The 21,860-nt window shown below is 42.5% G+C and overlaps 1 pseudogene; it reads left to right on the top strand.

The window, feature by feature from the left end:
* Window positions 1-21,860, top strand: part of LOC140190223 (chymotrypsin-like elastase family member 2A) — a 50,362-nt pseudogene that overhangs the window by 13,176 nt on the left and 15,326 nt on the right.

Below are 21,860 nucleotides of genomic sequence, written 5' to 3' on the forward strand. Positions count from 1 at the left end.
CTGCTCATGGCAACAAATTCCTCAGATTTACCACCCTCTGACTACAGTAATAAGACCATAAGACAAAAGAGCAGAATTCGGCCATTTGGCCCATCAAGTTTGCTCCACCTTTTGTCATGAGCTGATCCATTCTCCCATTTAGTCCCACTCCCCCGCCTTCTCACCATAACCTTTGATGCCCTGGCTACTCAGATACCTATCAATCTCTGCCTTAAATACACCCAATGACTTGGCCTCCACTGCCGCCCATGGCAACAAATTCCATAAATTCACCACCCTCTGGCTAAAAAAATTTCTTCGCATTTCTGTTCTGAATGGGCGCCCTTCAATCCTTAAGTCATGCCCTCTCGTACTAGACTCCCCCATCATGAGAAACAACTTTGCCACGTCCACTCTGTCCATGCCTTTCAACAATCGAAATGTTTCTATGAGATCCCCCCTCATTCTTCTAAACTCCAAGGAATACAGTCTAAGAGCGGACAAATGTTCCTCATATGTTAACTCTCTCATTCCCAGAATCATTCTAGTGAATCTTCTCTGTACCCTCTCCGATGTCAGCACATTCTTTCTAAAATAAGGAGACCAAAACTGCCCACAGTACTCCAAGTGAGGTCTTACCAGCGCCTTATAGAGCTTCAACATCACATCCCTGCTCCTATACTCTATTCCTCTAGAAATGAATGCCAACATTGCATTCACCTTCTTCACCACCAACTCAACCTGGAGGTTAACCTTAAGGGTATCCTGCATGAGGACTCCCAAGTCCCGTTGCATCTCAGAACTTTGAATTCTCTCCCTATTTAAATAATGGTCTGCCCATTAGTTTCTTCTGCCAAAGTGCATAACCACACACTTTCCAACGTTGTATTTCATTTGCCACTTCTTTGCCCATTCTTCCAATCTATCCAAGTCTCTCTGCAGACTCTCTGTTTCCTCAGCACTACCAGCCCCTCCACCAATCTTTGTATCATCAGCAAACTTAGCCACAAAGCCATCTATTCCATAATCCAAATCATTGATGTACAATGTAAAAAGAAGTGGCCCCAACACGGACCCTTGTGGAACACCACTCGTAACTGGCAGCCAATCAGAATAGGATCCCTGCTTCCTGCCAATCAGCCAAAGCTCTATCCACGTATGTAACTTTCCTGTAATTCCATGGGCTCCTATTTTATTAAACAGCCTCATGTGTGGCACCTTGTCAAAGTCCTTCTGAAAATCCAAATATACAACATCCACTGCATCTCCCTTGACTAGCCTACTTGTAATTTCCTCAAAAAATTGTATTAGGTTTGTCAGGCAGGATTTTCCTTTAAGGAAACCATGCTGAGTTCTGCCTATCTTGTCATATGCCTCCAGGTACTCTGTAACCTCATCCTTGACAATCGATTCCAACAACTTCCCAACCACCGACGTCAAGCTAACAGGTCTATAATTTTCTTTTTGTTTCTTTGCCCCCTTCTTAAATAGCAGAGTGACATTAGCAATCGTTCAGTCCTCTGGAACCCTGCTAGAATCTATCGACTTTTGAAAGATCATTGCTAATGCCTCCGCAATCTCCAAAGCTGCTTCCTTCAGAACACAAGGGTGCATTCCATCTGATCCGGGAGATTTATCTACCTTTAGACTATTCAGCTTCCTGAGTACTTTCTCTGTGACTGCACACACTTCTCTTCCTTGCCACCCTTGAGTGTACTGCTGATGTCTTCCTCAGTGAAGACTGATACAAAATACTCGTTCAGTTCCTCCGCCATCTCCTTATCTCCCATTACGATTTCTCCAGCATCATCTTCTATCGGTTCTATATCTACTCGCACCTGTCCCTTACTCTTTATATACTTGAAAAAACTTTTAGTATCCTCTTTGATATTATTTCCTAGCTTCCTTTCATAGTTTATCTTTTCCCTCTTAATGACCTTCTTAGTTTCCTTTTAAGCAACACACATCAAAATTGCTGGTGAATGCAGCAGGCCAGGCAGCATCTCTAGGAAGAGGTACAGTCGACGTTTCGGGCCGAGACCCTTCGTCAGGACTAATTGAAAGAAGAGCTAGTAAGAGATTTGAAAGTGGGAGGGGGAGGGGGAGATCCAAAATGATAGGAGAAGACAGGAGGGGGCGGGATGGAGCCAAGAGCTGGACAGTTGATTGGCAAAAGGGATATGACAGGATCATGGGACAGGAGGCCCAGGGAGAAGGAAAAGGGGGAGGGGGGGAAACCCAGAGGATGGGCAAGGGGTATAGTCAGAGGGAAAGAAGGAAAAGGGGGAGGGAGGAAAAACCCCCAGAGAATGAGCAAGGGGTATAGTCAGAGGGACAGAGGGAGAAAAAGGAGAGAGAGAGAGAGAGAGAGAACCTTTGTCCCCCTTTGCCCACACCTCAGTGAGTTCCGCGATCGCCATGATGCGGAACTCTTCTTCCGCCGTCTCCGTCTCCGAACCCACTTCTTTGGCAAGGACTCTTCCACCCCCACCGATGACCCCCTCTCCTGTCTTCAACCCTCCTCTTCTTCATGGACACCCCGCTCTGGTCTTCTGCCTGCTCTGGATCTCTTTATTGCAAACTGCCGACCGGACATCAACCGTCTCGACTTCACCGCACCTTGTTCCCATTCCAACCTTACGCCTTCCGAACACTCTGCTCTCCACTCCCTCCGCACTAATGCTAACCTTATTATTAAACCCGCCGATAAGGGGGGTGCTGTTGTAGTCTGGCGTACTGACCTCTACCTTGCTGAGGCATAGCAACAACTCGCAGATACATCCTCTTATTTACCACTCGATCGTGACCCCACTAAGGAGCACCAGGCCATTGTCTCCCACACCATCACCGACTTTATCCGCTCAGGGGATCTCCCATCCACTGCTACCAACCTTATAGTTCCCACACCCCGCACTTCCCGTTTCTACCTCCTACCCAAGATCCACAAACCTGCCTGTCCTGGCTGACCTATTGTCTCAGCTTGCTCCTGCCCCACTGAACTCGTTTCTGCATACCTCGACATGGTTTTATCCCCCCTTGTTCAATCCCTTCCTACCAATGTTCGTGACATTTCTCATGCTCTTAAACTTTTCGATGATTTTAAGTTCCCTGGCCCCCTCCACTTTATTTTCACCATGGATGTCTAGTCCCTATATAATTCCATCCCCCATCAGGAAGGTCTCAAAGCTCTCCGCTTCTTTTTGGATTCCAGACCTAATCAGTTCCCCTCTACAACCACTCTGCTCCGTCTAGCGGAATTAGTCCTTACTCTTAATAATTTCTCCTTTGGCTCCTCCCACTTCCTCCAAACTAAAGGTGTAGCTATGGGCACCCGTATGGGTCCTAGCTATGCCTGTCTTTTTGTTGGCTTTGTGGAACAATCTATGTTCCATACCTATTCTGGTATCTGTCCCCCACTTTTCCTTCGCTACATCGACGACTGCATTGGCGCTGCTTCCTGCACGCATACTGAGCTCGTTGACTTCATTAACTTTGCCTCCAACTTTCACCCTGCCCTCAAGTTTACCTGGTCCATTTCTGACACCTCCCTCCCCTTTCTAGATCTTTCTGTCTCTATCTCTGGAGACAGCTTATCTACTGATGTCTACTATAAACCTACTGACTCTCACAGCTATCTGGACTATTCCTCTTCTCACCCTGTCTCTTGCAAAAATGCCATCCCCTTCTTGCAATTGCTCCATCTCCGCCACATCTGCTCTCAGGATGAGGCTTTTCATTCTAGGACAAGGGAGATGTCCTCCTTTTTTTAAAGAAAGGGGCTTCCCTTCCTCCACCATCAACTCTGCTTTCAAACGCATCTCCCCCATTTCACACACATCTGCTCTCACTCCATCCTCCTGTCATCCCACTAGGAATAGGGTTTCCCTGGTCCTCACCTACCACCCCACCAGCCTCCGGGTCCAACATATAATTCTCCGTAACTTCCGCCACCTCTAATGGGATCCCACCACTAAGCACATCTTTTCCTCCTCCCCCTCTGCTTTCCGCAGGGATCGCTCCCTACGCGACTCCCTTGTCCATTCGTCCCCCCCATCCCTCCCCACTGATCTCCCTCCTGGCACTTATCCTTGTAAGCAGAACAAGTGCTACACATGCCCTTAAACTTCCTCACTTACCACCATTCAGGACCCCAGACAGTCCTTCCAGGTGAGGCGACACTTCACCTGTGAGTCGGCTGGGGTGATATACTGCGTCTGGTGCTCCCGATGTGGCCTTCTATATATTGGCGAGACCCGACGCAGACTGGGAGATCGTTTTGCTGAACACCTACGCTTTGTCCGCCAGAGAAAGCAGGATCTCCCAGTGGCCACACATTTTAATTCCACATCCCATTCCCATTCTGATATGTCTATCCACGGCCTCCTCTACTGTAAAGATGAAGTCACACTCAGGTTGGAGGAACAACACCTTATATTCCGTCTGGGTAGCCTCCAACCTGATGGCATGAACACTGACTTCTCTAACTTCCGCTAATGCCCCACCTCCCCCTCGTACCCTATCCGTTATTTATTTATATACACACATTCTTTCTCTCACTCTCCTTTTTCTCCCTCTGTCCCTCTGACTATACCCCTTGCCCATCCTCTGGGTTCCCCCTCCCCTTTTCCTTCTCCCTGGGCCTCTTGTCCCATGATCCTCTCATATCCATTTTGCCAATCAACTGTCCAGCTCTTGGCTCCATCCCTCCCCCTCCTGTCTTCTCCTATCATTTTGGATCACCCCTCCCCCCTCCCACTTTCAAATCTCTTACGAGCTCTTCCTTCAGTTAGTCCTGACGAAAGGTTTCGGCTCGAAATGTCGACTGTACCTCTTCCTAGAGATGCTGCCTGGCCTGCTGTGTTCACCAGCAACTTTGATGTGTGTTGCTTGAATTTCCAACATCTGCAGAATTCCTCATGTTAGTTTCCTTTTGTAAGTTTTTAAAAACTACACAATCCTCTGTCTTCCCACTAGCTTTGGTTTGTTTGTATGCCCTCTCCTTTGCTTTAACTTTGGCTTTGACTTCTCTTGTCAGCCACGGTTGCATCCTTCTTCCATTCGAAAATTTCTTCTTTTTTGGAATATACCTGTCTTGCATCTTCCTCATTTCTCGCATAAACTCCAGCCACTGCTGCTCTGCTGTCTTTCCCGCCAGTGTTCCTTTCCAGTCAACTTTGGCCAGTTCCTCTCTCATGCCACTGTAATTTCCTTTACTCCACTGAAATACCAACACATCGGATTTTGGCTTCTCTTTTTCAAATTTCACAGTGAACTCAATCATATTATGATCATTGTCTCCTAAAGGTTCCTTCACCCCAATCTCTCTAATCACCTCCGGTTCATTACACAATACCCAATCCAGTACAGCCGATCCCCTAGTGGGCTCAACAACAAGCTGTTCTGAAAAGCCATCTCGCAGACATTCTACAAATTCTCTCTCTTGAGATCCAGTGCTGACCTGATTTTCCCAATCCACTCGCATGTTAAAATCCCCCACAATTATCATAACACTGCCCTTCTGACAAGCCTTTTCTATTTCCTGTTGTAACTTGTAGTCCACATCCCTGCAGCTGTTTGGAGGCCTATAAATAACTGCCATCAGGGTCCTTTTACCCCTGCTATTTCTTAGCTCAACCCATAAAGATTCTGCACCTTCCGATCCTATGTCACCTCTTTCTAATGATTTGATATCATTTCTTACCAATAAAGCCACGCCTCCCCCTCTGCCTACCTTCCTATCCTTCCGATACACCGTGTATCCTTGGACGTTCAGCTCCCAGAGACCTGCATCCTTTAGCCATGTCTCAGTGATGGCCACAATATCATACCTGCCAATCTGTAGCTGTACGACAAGATCATCCACCTTATTCCTTATGCTGCGTGCACTTAAGTATAACACCTTAAGACCAATGTTTGGTACTTTTCGGTTCGATTGCACTGCAACTCATCCCAATGGCTATAAATTTGCCCCATCACCTGCCTGTCTTTCCTGACATCTTTAATGCTCACTATCTTAGATTTACTTCTGTTTTCCCCTTCCTCCGCTCTATCATTCCGGTTCCCATCCCCCTGCCAGATTAGTTTAAACCCTCTCTAACAGCTCTATTAAACCTTCCCGCCAGGATATTGAACCCCTTCGGGTTCAGGTGTAACCTGTCCTTTTTGAACAGGTCATACTTCCCTCAGAAGAGATCCCAATTATCCAAGAATCTGAAGCCCTGCCCCCTACACCAGTCTCTCAGCCACGCATTCATCTGCCTGATCCCACTATTCTTGCATTCGCTAGCACGCGGCACAGGTAGCAATCCCGAGATTACTACCCCGGAGGTCCTGCTTTTCAGCTTCCTTCCTAACTCCTGGAAATCTCTCTTCAGGACCTCCTCCTTTGTCCTATCTATGTCATTGGTACCAACATGTACCAAGACAACTGGCTGCTCACCCTCCCCCTTCAGAATATTCAGGACCTGATCCGAGACATCCCGTACCCTGGCACCTGGGAGGCAACACGCCATGTGGGTATCTCTATCAGGCTCACAGAATCTCCTGTCCGTTCCCCTGACTATGGAATCCCCTATGACTACCGGATTCCTCTTATCCCTCCTTCCCTCTTGCACAACAGCGCCAGAGACCCGGTCACCATGGGCATCCCCCGTCAGGCTATCCCCCTCAACAGCATCCAGGACAAGATACTTGTGGCCGAGGGGAACCGCCACATCTCAGATTTCTCCACATCTCTGTTCTAAATGGACATCCTTCAATCCTGAAATTGTGCCCTCTTGTCCTGGACTCCCCTACCAGGGGAAATAACTTTGCCATATCTAATCTGTTCAGGCCTTTTAACATTTGGAATAGTTCTATGAGATCTCCCCTCATTCTCCTGAACTCCAGGGAATACAGCCCAAGAGTTGTCAGGCGTTCCTCATACAGTAACCCTTTCATTCCTGGAATCATTCTCATGAATCTTCTCTGAACCCTCTCAAATGTCAGTATATCCTTTTTAAAATAAGGAGCCCAAAACTGCACACAATACTCCAAGTGTGGTTTCACGAGTGCCTTGTAGAGCCCCAACATCACATCCCTGCTCTTATATTCTGTACCTCTAGAAATGAATGCCAACATTGCATTCGCCTTCTTCACCACCAACTCAACCTGGAGGTTAACCTTTAGGGTAACCTGCACAAGGACTCCCAAGTCCCTTTGCATCTCTGCAATTTGAATTCTCTCCCCATCTAAATAATAGTCTGCTCATTTATTTCTCCCACCAAAGTGCATGACCATACACTTTCTAACATTGTATTTCATTTGCCACTTCTTTGTCCATTCCCCTAAACCATCTAAGTCTCTCTGCAGGCACTCTGTTTCCTCAACACTATGCACTCCTCCATCTTTGTATCATTGGCAAATTTAGCCACAAATCCATTAATCCCTTTGTCCAAATCATTCACATACATCGTAAAAAGCAGTGGTCCCAACACCGACCCCTGTGGAACTCCACTGGTAACTGGCAGCCAGCCAGAATAGGATCCATTTATTCCCACCCTCTGTTTTCTGCCAAACACCCAATGCTCCACGTAACTCCCCTGTAACTCCATGGGCTCTTATCTTGCTAAGCAGCCTCATGTGCGGCACCTTGTCAAAGGCCTTCTGAAAATCCAAGTACACCACATCTACTGCATCTCCTTTGTAATTACCTCAAAAATCTGCAGTAGGTTAGTCAGGCAGGATTTTCCTTTCAGAAAACCATGCTGACTCTGGCCTTTCTTGTCATGAGCCTCCAGGTACTCCATAATCTCATCCCTAACTATCGATTCCACAAGTTCCCAACCACTGATATCAGGCTAACAGATCTATAGTTTCCTTCCTGCTGCCCCTTACCCTTCTTAAATAGCAGAGCAACATTTGCAATTTTCCAGTCATCCAGTACAATGCCAGATTCTTGAAAGATCATTGTTAGTGCTTCCGCAATCTCTCCAGTTACTTCCTTCAGAACCTCAGCGTGCATTCCATCAGGTCCAGGAGATTTATCCACCCTCAGACCATTAAGCTTCCTGAGTACCATCTCAATCGTAATTTTCACTGCACATACTTCACTTCCCTGACACTCTTGAATGTCTGGTGTACTGTAGATGTCTTCCACTGTGAAGACTGATATAAAATACATATTCAGTTCCTCTGCCATCTCTGCGTCTCTCATTACAATATCTCCTGCGTCATTTTCTATTGGTCCTATATCTACCCTCAACTCTTTTTTTTTACCCTTTATATACTTAAAAAAGCTTCTACTATCTTCTTTGATATTAGTCACCAGCTTCCTTTCATAATTCATCGTTTCCTTTCTAATGACCTTCTTAGTTTCCTTCTGCAAGTTTTTAAAAGCTTCGCAATCCTCTATCTTCCCCACTAGCTTTGGATTCTTTGTATGCCCTCTCTTGTATGCTCTCTCTCTCTTTTGCTTTTACTTTGGCTCTGACTTCACTTGACAGCCACGGTAGTGTCCTTCTTCGATTTGAAAATTTCTTCTTATTTGGAATATATCTGTCCTGCATTTCCCTCATTTTTCGCAGGACCTCCAACCATTGCTGCTTTGCTGTCCTTCCTGCTAGTGTCCCTTTCCGGTCAACCTTGGCCAGTTCCCCTCTCATGCCATTGTAATTTCCTTTGTTCCACTGAAATACCAGCACATTGGAATTTACTTTTTCCCTCTCAAGTTTCAAAGTGAGCTCAATCATATTGTGATCACTGTTTCCTAAAGGTTCCTTAACCATAAGCTCGCCTCTGGATCCTTGCACAACACCCAATCCAGCACAGCCGATCCCCTATTGGGCTCAACAACAAGCTGTTCTAAAAAGCCTTCCCTTAGACATGTTACAAATTCTCTCTCTTGAGGTCCAGTACAGTACCGGCTTGGTTTTCCCAATCCACTTTCATGTTAAAATCCCCAATGATTATCATGACATTGCCCTTCTGACATGCCTTTTCTATCTCCTGCTGTAATTTGTAATCCACATCCTAGCTGCTGTTTGGAGGCCTGTATACAACTGCCATTTGGGTCATTTTACCCTTGCCATTTCTTAACTCAACCCATAGAGACTCTACACCTTCTGATCCTATGTCATCCCTTTCTAATGATTTAATATTATTTCTTATACACAGGGCCACACCACCCCCTCTGCCTACTAACCTATCTTTCCAATACACTGTATCTCCTTGGACATTCAGCTCCCTATGGCAGCCATATTTTAGCCAAGTTTCAGAGTTGGCCACAACATCATACTTGCCAATCTATAGCTGAATTTCAAGATCGTCCATTTTATTTTTTATGCTGTGTGCATTCAAATGCAACACTTTCAGTCCAGTATCTGCAACTGTTTTCTCCAAAGGAGACCACAACTTGAAAATTGAATACAATAACCTAGATTAAAAGAAGTCCAAGTGAACCACTGCTCCTACTGGAAGAACTGTTTGTGCCTATGTGACTAAAGGTGTAATATCTACTGTAGTTCTATAGAAAGTGCCATAAAAAGTGTGGTTGCTAGGGATGAAAAAGCAGACCAGGAAGACACAAAGGGACTGCTGAAAGGGAAGGGATGGAACCACATTGAAGATGGCAGAACTTGCAAAGGACAATCCACTGTATCTTCTACAGTAGGGCAGAAGATGAAGACCAAAGGAACCTCATAGTACTGGGAGAATAAGGGATGAGAGTAGAGTTTCTGGACTCTGACAACTACTGAACAGGAAAGCATGGTAACGTTAAAAATCCCAGAGATATCTGTCAACAAAATCTTTGGACTAGTCCTTACGACAAACAGCAGAGGAGAAAGTACGAACTGAGATAACCAATTGATGTAAATAATTTCTTTTACTGATGACTTTCATTGGGTCTGGTCAGTTTCACGGGCATATTTGGCACAGTCTTCTAATAACGTAATGGTCTTTGAACGGCTGTTATCTTATACAGTAGATTTGAATGGACAATATCTTGTGACGCACTTGGAAGTGTGTGTGTATATATGTATACATGCATACATATATATACATAAGAAATTGGGTGACAAGTATACTTGAACAACATGTTCCAGTACTTGCTCTTCACTCTTTGCCTCAGTAAGATTTAACCGTGACTTAAAGTTGTTTTTACTTCATTGCCAGTTTGGAAAGCAAAGGAATTAAAAACAACAACTACTCTTAAGACAACTTCTTCCCATGTTAAATTGCTTTTACTTAATTTGTATTTTTTCCCTTTTTACATTGTAGGGGCTATAGCTGCAAACCCGCTCACAGGGCGTGTTATTGGTGGACACGAGGCAGTGCCACACAGCTGGCCATGGCAGGTAAGCAAGTGTTATTAATTCTAGCTCACTGAATATGCACAACAGGATATTTGTAAGAAAACATCAACCTGACGACTTTAAAATGAGTTCATCAAGTATATAAGGTTTGCATATGACTTCACGGATGTGCTCATCTTAATGATATATGGAGTTTTCTATTACATATAATATATGCACTGTTTCTGTTGACTGTAGTTCATTTACTGTTAAATATAGGCACAAAAGGGCAAAGTTGGCCACATGAACTAAATTAATTATTTAATTGTTTCATCAAATGTATTTAAAGAAAGGGAATTTTTAGTCTTCTTTTCTGTATCTGCATGAATTCATTACATATGCATTCAAGATGGTTCTTAGAACTCCCTTTTTTCTTCCCTTAACCCTCCTCGGGCCTGACAACCCTCTTAAAATTGTGATCAGCACAGGATACCCATTTTGTATCCACAGATCAGCAGGCACATTTAATTTGAAGGTTTAATGCACAACTCATTTTTCCTTGAATTTTTGTTTGATGTGAGGATATATTCTTCCTAGATTTTTCCCTTTATGTCTACTAATGATATTCCAAAACTACATTTCCATAATCCAGTGAACCTTGTTAATGTTCTGATCTCAAGTTTCAAAGGCGACTGCACAAGTACATCCATGCTATTCAAACAGTTTTCCCAACCTGAGTTTATTTTGTATGAAAAGGAAAAAAAATTGTAATGCCTTTTTTCTGCCTTCTTTTTATTTTAGATCTCTCTGCAGTTTGCTTATGACTTTGATCCTAACTACTTCCAACATATATGTGGTGGAACCATAATTGCTGGATCCTGGGTTATGACTGCCGCACATTGCATTCTTTCGTAAGTCAGTTATATTTAAGATGAGCATTGTATCTTTGTTTTGTACCAATATTCAGCATGAAATTATGCCCAAGTGGTCCTGTCTTGCAAGTATTATTTAGAGAAAGTAATGCAGATGATTAATGAAAGTAGGATAGCGGATGTTGTCTACATGGACTTCAGAAAAGCCTTTTGCAACATCCTTCATGGTAGGCTGGTCCGGAGATTAAGCAATATGAGATCCACAATGAGCTGGGAGACCGGGAAATTGGACACAACATTGCCTTGGTCATAAAAGAAAGAAATTAGTAATAGAAGGTTGTTACTCTGGCTAGATATCTGTGACAAGTGCTATTCTTCTAGGATGAGTGCTGGGACCACTGTTGTTTGTAATATACTATATATTAATGACTTGGAAGAAAATACAGATAGTTTGATTCAGAAAATTGGTAGAATTCTAGAAAGCAGGAAGGTTGTCAAAGGATACAGCAGCATATGAATTAGTTGTAAACTTGGGCAGAGAAATAGCAGATGGAATTTAATCTGAACAAATACATTTTTTAAAAATTTTAGGACGTCAACTGTAAGAGGTAAGTATACGACAGAGCTCTTGAAGCCCTCCATTGGTAGGGATCAACAATGGGTATTGTGTCTTAGCTGCCTACATGATCTGTAGGCCAATACACCAAGCCAGGGCAGTACAATATGGAGAGCAAGCTGTTGCCCATATAGCTAGCTCCCGCTCTCCATGCTGGTAATGAATCCAAAGGAAGGCAGACACTAATACAGTCTGGTATCAGTAGTGTTGCAGGAGTTGCCAATCAGCTTTGAACTCACATAGGACTGTTATAGGGACTCCAGCTCCAGATTTTTCCACAGAGTTTACTCTCAAAGTTTTCCCCATGAATGGTATTGCAACAAAGCAGTGGGGGTTTGAAATCAGAATTTTCCTTCTCCTAGATGAGCGATCAGTGCTGGCTGACTAGTCGCTTCTGCCCGAAGCAACTGGTTTTAAGACACCAGTGACCCACATTGGCCCCTCTCCTGTCAGTAGCAATGGTTCCACTAGGCTTAGTAGCTAAGCCACACATGAAGGCCAGGAGCAGCACTTGGTTGTCAGAGGCTATTTGAGACACACACATTGGGAGCTTATCCCCATTATCTCCCCCGGCTATGACAAACTTAAGGAAATTAAGAGCGGTGTTCTTAGGACCAGTGATAAACACAGGGATTTTGGGTTACAAGTCCACAGCTCCTTGAAAGTACTGATACAGGAAGATAGGGTGATAAGGAGGCACATGGCATGCTTGTCTTTCTCAGTCAGGATATTGAGTATAAAAGTTGGGAAATTATATTTCAATGACAAAGTTTTGATTTGGCTGCATTTGGAGTATAGTGTACAACTCTAGTAACTGCATTACAGGAAGGATGTGGAGACTTTGGAGAAGGTGGTTAAATGGTTTAGCAAGAGGTTTCACAAACTTGGATTGTTTTCTCTGGTGTACTGGGGACTGAGAAATAACCTGATAGATGTTTATAGAATTAGGAGAGGTGTAGGTAGGGTAGACAATCTGAGTCTTTTTCCCAGGGTGGAAATGTCAAATACTGGAGGACATATGTTAATAACAAGAAGAAAAAAGTTTAAAGGAGAATTGTGAGACCAGTTTTTTACACAGAGAGTAGTTGGTGACTAATGCATGTTGCTAGGGTGGAAAGTAGGAGCAGATACTGTTCTGTGATGACAAAGCTTTGCAATTTCAAATTTAGACTATAACCACTGTATTGTAACTTATTAAACCGATGTAGGAATTAATGTTTTGACAAATAATGTACAAAATCAGTTTGGTTTCCTACTTCCTACAGTGACACGATATAACACAATTAGAATTATTACTTCATCATAATAATTAATTTCCATCCATGAATCTGCAACAGATACAGATGTCAAGTAAGAAAAGCTCTTAGTGGTGAAGAGTTGTGGGTACACACTGACTCGTTGCAACCATGTGTTTTTGTTTAAAGGAATAAGCTTATTTGGTATATATTGAACTTTATATTAATCACTGGCCTAGGATCCAGTTGCATAACTCATTCAGTGAACTATATTTAACTTTGAATGCATTCCTTTCTAAACACTGGCCACATCCTTTGGATCATGCGAAGAATAGTGCAATAAGCTATCTGCTGGAGGATCTCAGTAAGTCAAGCAGCATCTGCTGTGGGAAAGGACTTGTTGATGTTATAGTTGGAACCCTAAATCAGTACTCAAATGATCAGAATGATGGAGGGCATGTGAAGTATCTAGAGTGTAGGGGAATTAGGATGGAGTTGAGGTATGAGGAGATCAGTGGTGCAGGAGCAGCCAGAAACAAAGGGTCTACCAGGACAGTCCAGTTTATTGTTTTTGGATAACAGATAGCAGCAGGAAATGCAGGGTTGATATTTGTCACAGAGATGTATTTGCAGTCGTTTCTTTTCAGACCCTGTATATTTGTCAAACAGTGTAACGTTTGAGAATTTACATCATTTTTTAGCTTTAAATTTCTTTAAATTCTCAATTCCCATCTTTGGATAATCAGTTGCAGTTTCACCATAGGAAGCTTCCACTTTGATGGGATTCTCACTTGCTGATGCCTTATCCCACTGGAGTAACTCCTGGCTGCCAAATGAGTCTCTATCCAAAGAAAAGATGTAGGTAGCTGGGACGGCCGAGGTGGTTTGGACAATGTCCTCCCCTTTTTTGTTCCACTTAAAAGTGAGACTCTTCCCATGCATATTTTTGTACTTAATTATGGATTGTTATTTCCTATTCCCTGTGTGATGTTATCCTAACCAATATTTATCCCTCAATCTATATTAGTAAAGCAGACTAAATCTGGCTAGTTTTCCCCCTGCACCATGAAAGACAGTTACATGCAAACTGATGACATGGTAGTGCAGTGGTTAGCACAATCTCTTGTAGGATTTGGGTTAGTGAGTTGTCTGCATGCTACATTGGTGTTGGAAATGTGGCGACACTTGTAGGCTGTCCAGACAATCTTCCCTGATTTCATTTGCATGTTTCAATGTAGATGTGAGAAATAAAGCTGAACTTTAACTGCATTTTCTACTTTGGAACATCACATAGGAAATAGAAAATAACAATCCACAATTAAAAGCAGCATTGCAGAACTCCTTAATTAACTGGTAAGATGCTTTAAGGTTTCCTGTGATTGTGAAAGGTGTTATATTGAAGGAAATCTTTCCTACTTTCCCTTCAGCTACCCAGGAAGATATGCTGTTGTCCTCGGAGAGCATGATCTGCAACAAAAAGGCAATGAATATTTGAGACATGTTGATTTAATCATCCGTCATGAGAGATGGAACCCAATGTCTCTCACAAATGGGTAATTGAGAATTTTAAGACCTAGAACTTTCAACTATTGAGATCCCTTCCATAGCTGTACAGTTGGTATCTTTGCCTGCTTAATATCTATCAGCTCACTTCAAGAATAACCAATTACGCACGAAGTTTCTGAAAGATACAAGCTGTAGCAATTATACAAGAAACTCTTAAAATTTGTTTACATGTCTTAGGGATAAAGGTGTCACATTGCTTTACCCTTGGGAAGAAAATCCACTGTACACCACCCTAGAGTGTCCAGTGTTACATTATTCAAAACATTCTGAAATAATTTAGCAGAATTAATTTCACAAGAACTTTGAACACTGGCTAAGCCACTTAGCTCATGATGTTTTGCTGATCTTGATGCCAATCTATACTAAGTGTCCTCGTTATGGATATTATCCATATCCCTCGATTCCTTTTATATTCATGTATCTCTCCTGAACACCACCAAACTGCCTGATTCTACTACTAACCCTAGTAACCTATTCCAAGGACCTATCACTTTGCATAAAAACCTGCCCCTCAAATCACCTTTAAACTTTCCTCTTCTAACCTTAAAAACATGTCATCTGATGTTTAACATTTCTACCCTGGGGAAGAATTCTGACTATCTACCCTATCTATAGCTCTTGTAATTTTAAATAACTTCTTAGCCCCTGATGCTCTAAGGAGAACAGCCTGAGTTTATCCAAACTCTCCTTATTGTTCATAGCACTAATCCAGACAGCATTCTGGTAAACCTCTTTTGTGCTCTCACCACATCCTTCTTATAATCAGCTGACAAGAACTGCATGTATAATTCAAGTGCAGTCTGACTAAAGTTTTACAGAGCTGCAGTATGACTTCCTTACTCTTATTCTCAGCCACCCGCCAGTGAAGGCAAGCATGCCACACATTCTTTACTACCTTATCCACTTGTGTAGCTCCTTTCAGTGAACTATGGACCTGGACCCACAAGATCTCTCTCTACCTCTATGCTATTAGCCAATCCATTATTAATTTTATATTTTCTCTTTCATTTGACCTCCCAAAGTGCAGCACCTATCACTTGCTTGGATTCAATTCCATCTCCTATTTCTTGGCCCATGTATGCAACTGATCTATATCCTACTATCTCCTTTGATAATCCTTTACACTGTCCACATTTCCCCCAATCACAATGACATCCACAAACTTTCTAATCTACCCATCTACATTTTCATTCATGTCATTGACATATATCATAAACAACAGAGAACCAGCATAGCTCCTTCTGTGATTGGTTTTTATATTATCGACTTTTCAATTCAATTCAAGTTTAATTGTTATTTAACCATACACGCATACTGCTGAATACAGTCAAAAGAGGCAGCATTACTCCAGGATCAAGGTGTAAAACACAGTACCAACAGTCATGCACAGCACAAAGCACATATAGCACGTATAAAATAGGAATACAGCCACTCAATAGAAGAGATCATACTCAAGACATCCAGTGCCGCCAAAACCTGCAGTCGACCACAATAGAGCTTGTCTATTGCCGAGCGAATACTGGTTGTGGGGAGGGGGGGTGGTGGGCAACGCCAACTCCAGCCTGGATGCCGTGCCACACTGTCCCCAATGCCTCCCCCAGCAGCAGTAAACAGACAACACCACAGCTCGAGACCTAGTCCTCATACATACAAGATAGCAAACACATATAAGCCCATAAGACCATAAGACAAAGGAGCAGAAGTCGGCCATTCGGCCCATCGAGTCTGCTCCGCCATTTTATCATGAGCTGATCCATTCTCCCATTTAGTCCCACTCCCCCGCCTTCTCACCATAACCTTTGATGCCCTGGCTACTCAGATACCTATCAATCTCTGCCTTAAATACACTCAATGACTTGGCCTCCACTGCTGCCCGTGGCAACAAATTCCATAGATTCACCACCTTCTGGCTAAAAAAATTTCTTCGCATTTCTGTTCTGAATGGGCGCCCTTCAATCCTTAAGTCATGCCCTCTCGTACTAGACTCCCCCATCATGAGAAACAACTTTGCCACATCCACTCTGTCCATGCTTTTCAACATTTGAAATGTTTCTATGAGGTCCCCCCTCATTCTTCTAAACTCCAAGGAATACAATCCAAGAGTGGACAAACGTTCCTCATATGTTAACCCTTTCATTCCTGGAATCATTCTAGTGAATCTTCTCTGTACCCTCTCCAACGTCAGCACATCCTTTCTTAAATAAGGAGACCAAAACTACCCACAGTACTCCAAGTGAGGTTTCACCAGCGCCTTATAGAGCCTCAACATCACATCCCTGCTCCTATACTCTATTCCTCTAGAAATGAATGCCAACATTGCATTCGCCTTCTTCACCACCGACTCAACTTGGAGGTTAACCTTAAGGGTATCCCGCCCGAGGACTCCCAAGTCCCGTTGCATCTCAGAACTTTGAATTCTCTCCCCATTTAAATAATGGTCTGCCCATTTATTTCTTCTGCCAAAGAGCATAACCATACACTTACCAACATTGTATTTCATTTGCCACTTCTTTGCCCATTCTGCCAATCTATCCAAGTCTCTTTGCAGACTCTCTGTTTCCTCAGCACAACCGGCCCCTCCACATATCTTCGTATCGTCAGCAAACTTAGCCACGAAGCCATCTATTCCATAATCCAAATTGTTGATGTACAATGTAAAAAGAAGTGGCCCCAACACGGAAACCTGTGGAAAACCACTGGTAACCGGCAGCCAACCAGAATAGGATCCCTTTATTCCCACTCTCTGTTTCCTGCCAAACAGCCAACGCTCTATCCACGTACGTAACTTCCCTGTAATTCCATGGGCTCTTATCTTGTTAAGCAGCCTCATGCGTGGCACCTTGTCAAAGGCCTTCTGAAAATCCAAATATACAACATCCACTGCATCTCCCTTGTCTAGCCTACTGGTAATTTCCTCAAAAAATTGTAATAGGTTTGTCAGGCAGGATTTTCCTTTAAGGAAACCATGCTGAGTTCTGCCTATCTTGTCATATGCCTCCAGGTACTCTGTAACCTCATCCTTGACAATCGATTCCAACAACTTCCCAACCACCGACGTCAAGCTAACAGGTCTATAATTTTCTTTTTGTTTCTTTGCCCCCTTCTTAAATAGCAGAGTGACACTAGCAATCGTTCAGTCCTCTGGAACCCTGCTAGAATCTATCGACTTTTGAAAGATCATTGCTAATGCCTCCGCAATCTCCAAAGCTGCTTCCTTCAGAACACAAGGGTGCATTCCATCTGGTCCGGGAGATTTATCTACCTTTAGACTATTCAGTTTCCTGAGTACTTTCTCTGTCTTAATTGTGACTGCGCACACTCCTGTTCCCTGCCACCCTTGAGTGTCCGGTATACTGCTGATGTCTTCCTCAGTGAAGACTGAGGCAAAATACTCGTTCAGTTCCTCCGCCATCTCCTTATCTCCCATTACAATTTCTCCAGTACCATTTTCTATCGGTTCTATATCTACTCACACCTGTCTTTTACTCTTTATATACATGAACAAACTTTTAGTTTCCTCTTTGATATTATTTACTAGCTTCCTTTCATAGTTAATCTTTTCCTTCTTACTGACCTTCTTAGTTTCCTTTTGTAAGCTTTTAAAAACTTCCCAATCCTCTGTAGGATATCAGTAAAATGAAATCACGCAAAATATATATGTATATAGTCCAGACCCTGAGTCCTTTGTCTTGCTAAGTGAACACAGGTGTGGGGCAGCACCAACTCCACTCTTCTATCTTTGATCCTTTGCTCTCAATAGGCCCTTGGTTCTTTCATATTTCTGGTATTTATTTAGAGATGATCCAGGAAAGACTGACCAAAATGACTGCAAGGATGAGGGAGTTGCAGTTTGTGAATAGAGAAGAGATGCTGGAACCTCGGATGGCAGTATTTAATATAAGGAAAGGCATAGATTAGGTAAATACCTACCATGGGGCTAAGTGCCAAGAGAAGTTAATGATACTAAAGACCAATCATTTTCCACGGCTTGATGACCGAGATTTCAGAATGGGGTTATGGTACTTGGACCCAAGCAATTTATAGGGGGAAGGACTAAGCACATGACCAAGTGTTTTTATTTTCCTCAGATAAAGGTTTGTTACTTGGAGTCCATAGTCAAGAGTAGTGTGGAGACAGATTCAATTGTAGCACTTAAAAGGGAGTGGATAGTACCTGAGAAGAAAGAGTCTCTAGGGCTATAGGAAAAGGCTGAACTGCTGTTAGTAGAACCAGTGTGGCCATGCAGACAGATTGGCTTCCTTCTTCGCTGTAACCATTCAGTGATTTTGTGAAAACAATAATTATTGTACTTTCAAAGTACTTCATTGTCTGTTAAGTACTTTGGGATAGTTTAATATCAGAAAAGGCACAATGTAAATAAAAGTTATACCGGTTTCAGTAAATATTTATCCACTGTAAATTTTCTGTAGAAAGCAACCAAGTAATGCTCAGCCATGACAATGATGACTGATTTTATTTCTCCTCCCTTAGCTCATGGAGGTTAAAGAAAGGAGGCTAATTAGGTGCCATGGAGCCAGCACACAAGGTTGCCTTACAAGCTATAAGGAGAGATTGGGCAGATTTGTATTGTTTTCTCTGAGCTGCAGAAGCTAATTTCCCTCCCGGGATCAATAAAGTATAGCTATGACTATGAACATATAGAAGCATGCCAAATTATGATAGGGTAGGTAGTCAGAGTCTTGTTACAAGAGTGGATGTGTCAAATAGCAGAGGCCACAGCTTTAGGGTGTGAGTGAAATACAACACGGAACCAGAACCTCTGGCCCAACTCATCCATGCCAACCATCACACCTATCTAAGCTAGTTCCATTTGCCTTCATTTGGTGCATATACAGTACCTCTATACCTTTCCGTTCCATGAACCTGTCCAAGTGCCTTTTAAATGTTGTTCTTGTATCAACTACTTCTCTGACAACTCATTCAATATTTCTTCTCTGCATGAAGAAATTGCTACTCAGGTCCTGTTTAAATCTTTCCACCTTAAACCTATGCCCTCTATTTTTTGACTCCCTTTCCCAGGAAAAAGATTCCATGCATTCATCCTATTCATGCTCCACAAGATTGCATATACTTTTCTAAGTTCTCCTTTTCATCTCCTATATGCTAAGGAATAAAGTGCTCTCCTGCCCAACCTTTCCCTATAACTCGAGCTCTCAGGTCTTGGCAACATTGTAGTACTGGTTTGGTGATATGTTAATTCAGGGGCAAATGGGAATTGTTTATCAATGTAAGGCATATAGGAATTGCTTTTTACCTCAATCCTCTGACTTTTAGATATGACATTGCCCTACTCCGTCTGGCGCAGCCTGCGTATTCAACTCCTGATGTAGAAATAGCTCGCTTACCAGCTGCTGGAGATATCGTTCCTGATGGGTATCCCTGTTACATCACAGGATGGGGATTAACCAGACGTAAGTACAAAACAATGTACAAGGCTACCACAAAACAAATCAAATAAATAATTTATACAAGTAATGATGAGAAAGTGGAGATTATTGCCACAGATGTCTAAAGAAAGGAAACTAGATCAACATCAAAGACAGGATGGGAATCAGTAAGGTAAGTGAAGAGAAGTGAATTTATTATAGCTTTATCCAAGATGTCTAAGCATACAGGGTATCATTTCCAGTCCAAGTAATCACAATAAAGATGTTCATCTTATTCAGGGTGGATGGCTTGAGATTTGTTTTAATGAACAAATGATATATTTGGTAATTGCCATGCTTAGCTGATAATGTGTGAACACAGTTTTCTTCCTGGTGGCGATTGCCATAACTTGAACATGACAGAAAGTGCTCAAGCAGATATAACTGTCTAATAGTCTTGATAGTGTAGCACTTGTACGTGTTTTACCCACCTATTGTTACTAAGGGAGGGAAATGTGCTAGATGGAATAAAGTAGCAGGTTTAAGAACATAAAATTCAGGACCAGGAGTAAGGTCTCCTGCTTGCTTTGTCATTCAGTAAAATCATTCCTCATCTTTTTCTTCAGTTCTACTCCCAACATTACCCCCATTTTCATTCATTCCCTTAATAACAAAAATCTCTAGACTCCATCTTGAATATATTTAGTGATTGAGCCTCCACAGCCCTCCTGGATTGGGAATTCAGAGAATTTACTACCTCATGTGTGAAAGCAAATTCTTTTCTCTGTCCTGGATTGTTAACCGCTTTGTGCGAACAGTGAACCCTGCTGCTGGTGGAAAAGACAGGGTCTGACCTCAGTTGTCAAGTTCCGTAAGGAATTTGAATGCTTCAATGAGATCACCTCCTAAACTCAGAGTATATAGCACAGTCTGCGTCATCACTTCTCATATTGCAAACCAATAGACAATTCATTGACAGAGTGAGGGTAACACATTTCCTGAAATCATCCTGGAGATCCAGGTAAAGGAGCTCCAGAGTAAAACAGGTTCTCTGTCCGTAAAGTGCTACAGGTGAAGTGAAGTCTTACCCTACTGCCCATTCCTGAATCAGCAGTTGGCATATCATTGCTGGCCTCTTGACCTCCTATTCCTTTCTTTCAAAAAGACTTCCAGATGCAAGTGAATAGTGAAATGTGACAGAGGTTTCCCCAAATCCTCTGCAAGGACATATTTACACACCATCAACTTCCTGTTGGTAGAAGAAAATGGTCTACAACTTCCCAAATGTTCATTAATTTTCATCAAACCTTTCTCAAAGGAAGGCATTCCCAGCCCAGACTCCAATTCTACAGTAAGGTGGATTGTTTTGTGACATGCAAGGTAAACTGCATTTCAGTTTAAACTTTTTTTGGTGAAATGATGAGGTCATTTACTGCCTAAAGTATCTGGGAAAATTGTACCCTTTATCAATGGTAAAGCTGAAGGAAAATTGCAGCATGGACATTTTGCCAATAGGTGTCACTATATCCTATTTTACTTCTTGAAAAGATTCCCTTGCTGCTGTTAATAATTAATTTAAACAACCATGTCAAAAAGTTAGATGATCCAAAAGCTGGTCACATTGTTGACAAAGAAAAGAAAAGCTCTCAAAGTTCAAAGTTCAAAGTAAATTTATGATCATCAGTGAAAGACTACAACCAACAGAGTGGACATATAACCAATGTGCAAAAGACATCAACATTGCAAATACAAAAATAACAAATAGAAATAATGATAATAATAATAATAATAAATAAGCAATATATATTGAGAACATGAAATGAAGAGTCCTTGAAAGTGAGTCCATAGGTATGGGAACAGTTCAGTGCTGGGGTGAGTGAAGTTGAGTGAAGTTACCCTCACGGGTTTAAGAGCCTGGGTGAATGACAGGAGGG

This window comes from Mobula birostris, chromosome 1 (assembly GCF_030028105.1).
Source record: "Mobula birostris isolate sMobBir1 chromosome 1, sMobBir1.hap1, whole genome shotgun sequence".
Classification (NCBI taxonomy): Eukaryota; Metazoa; Chordata; class Chondrichthyes; order Myliobatiformes; family Myliobatidae; genus Mobula; species Mobula birostris.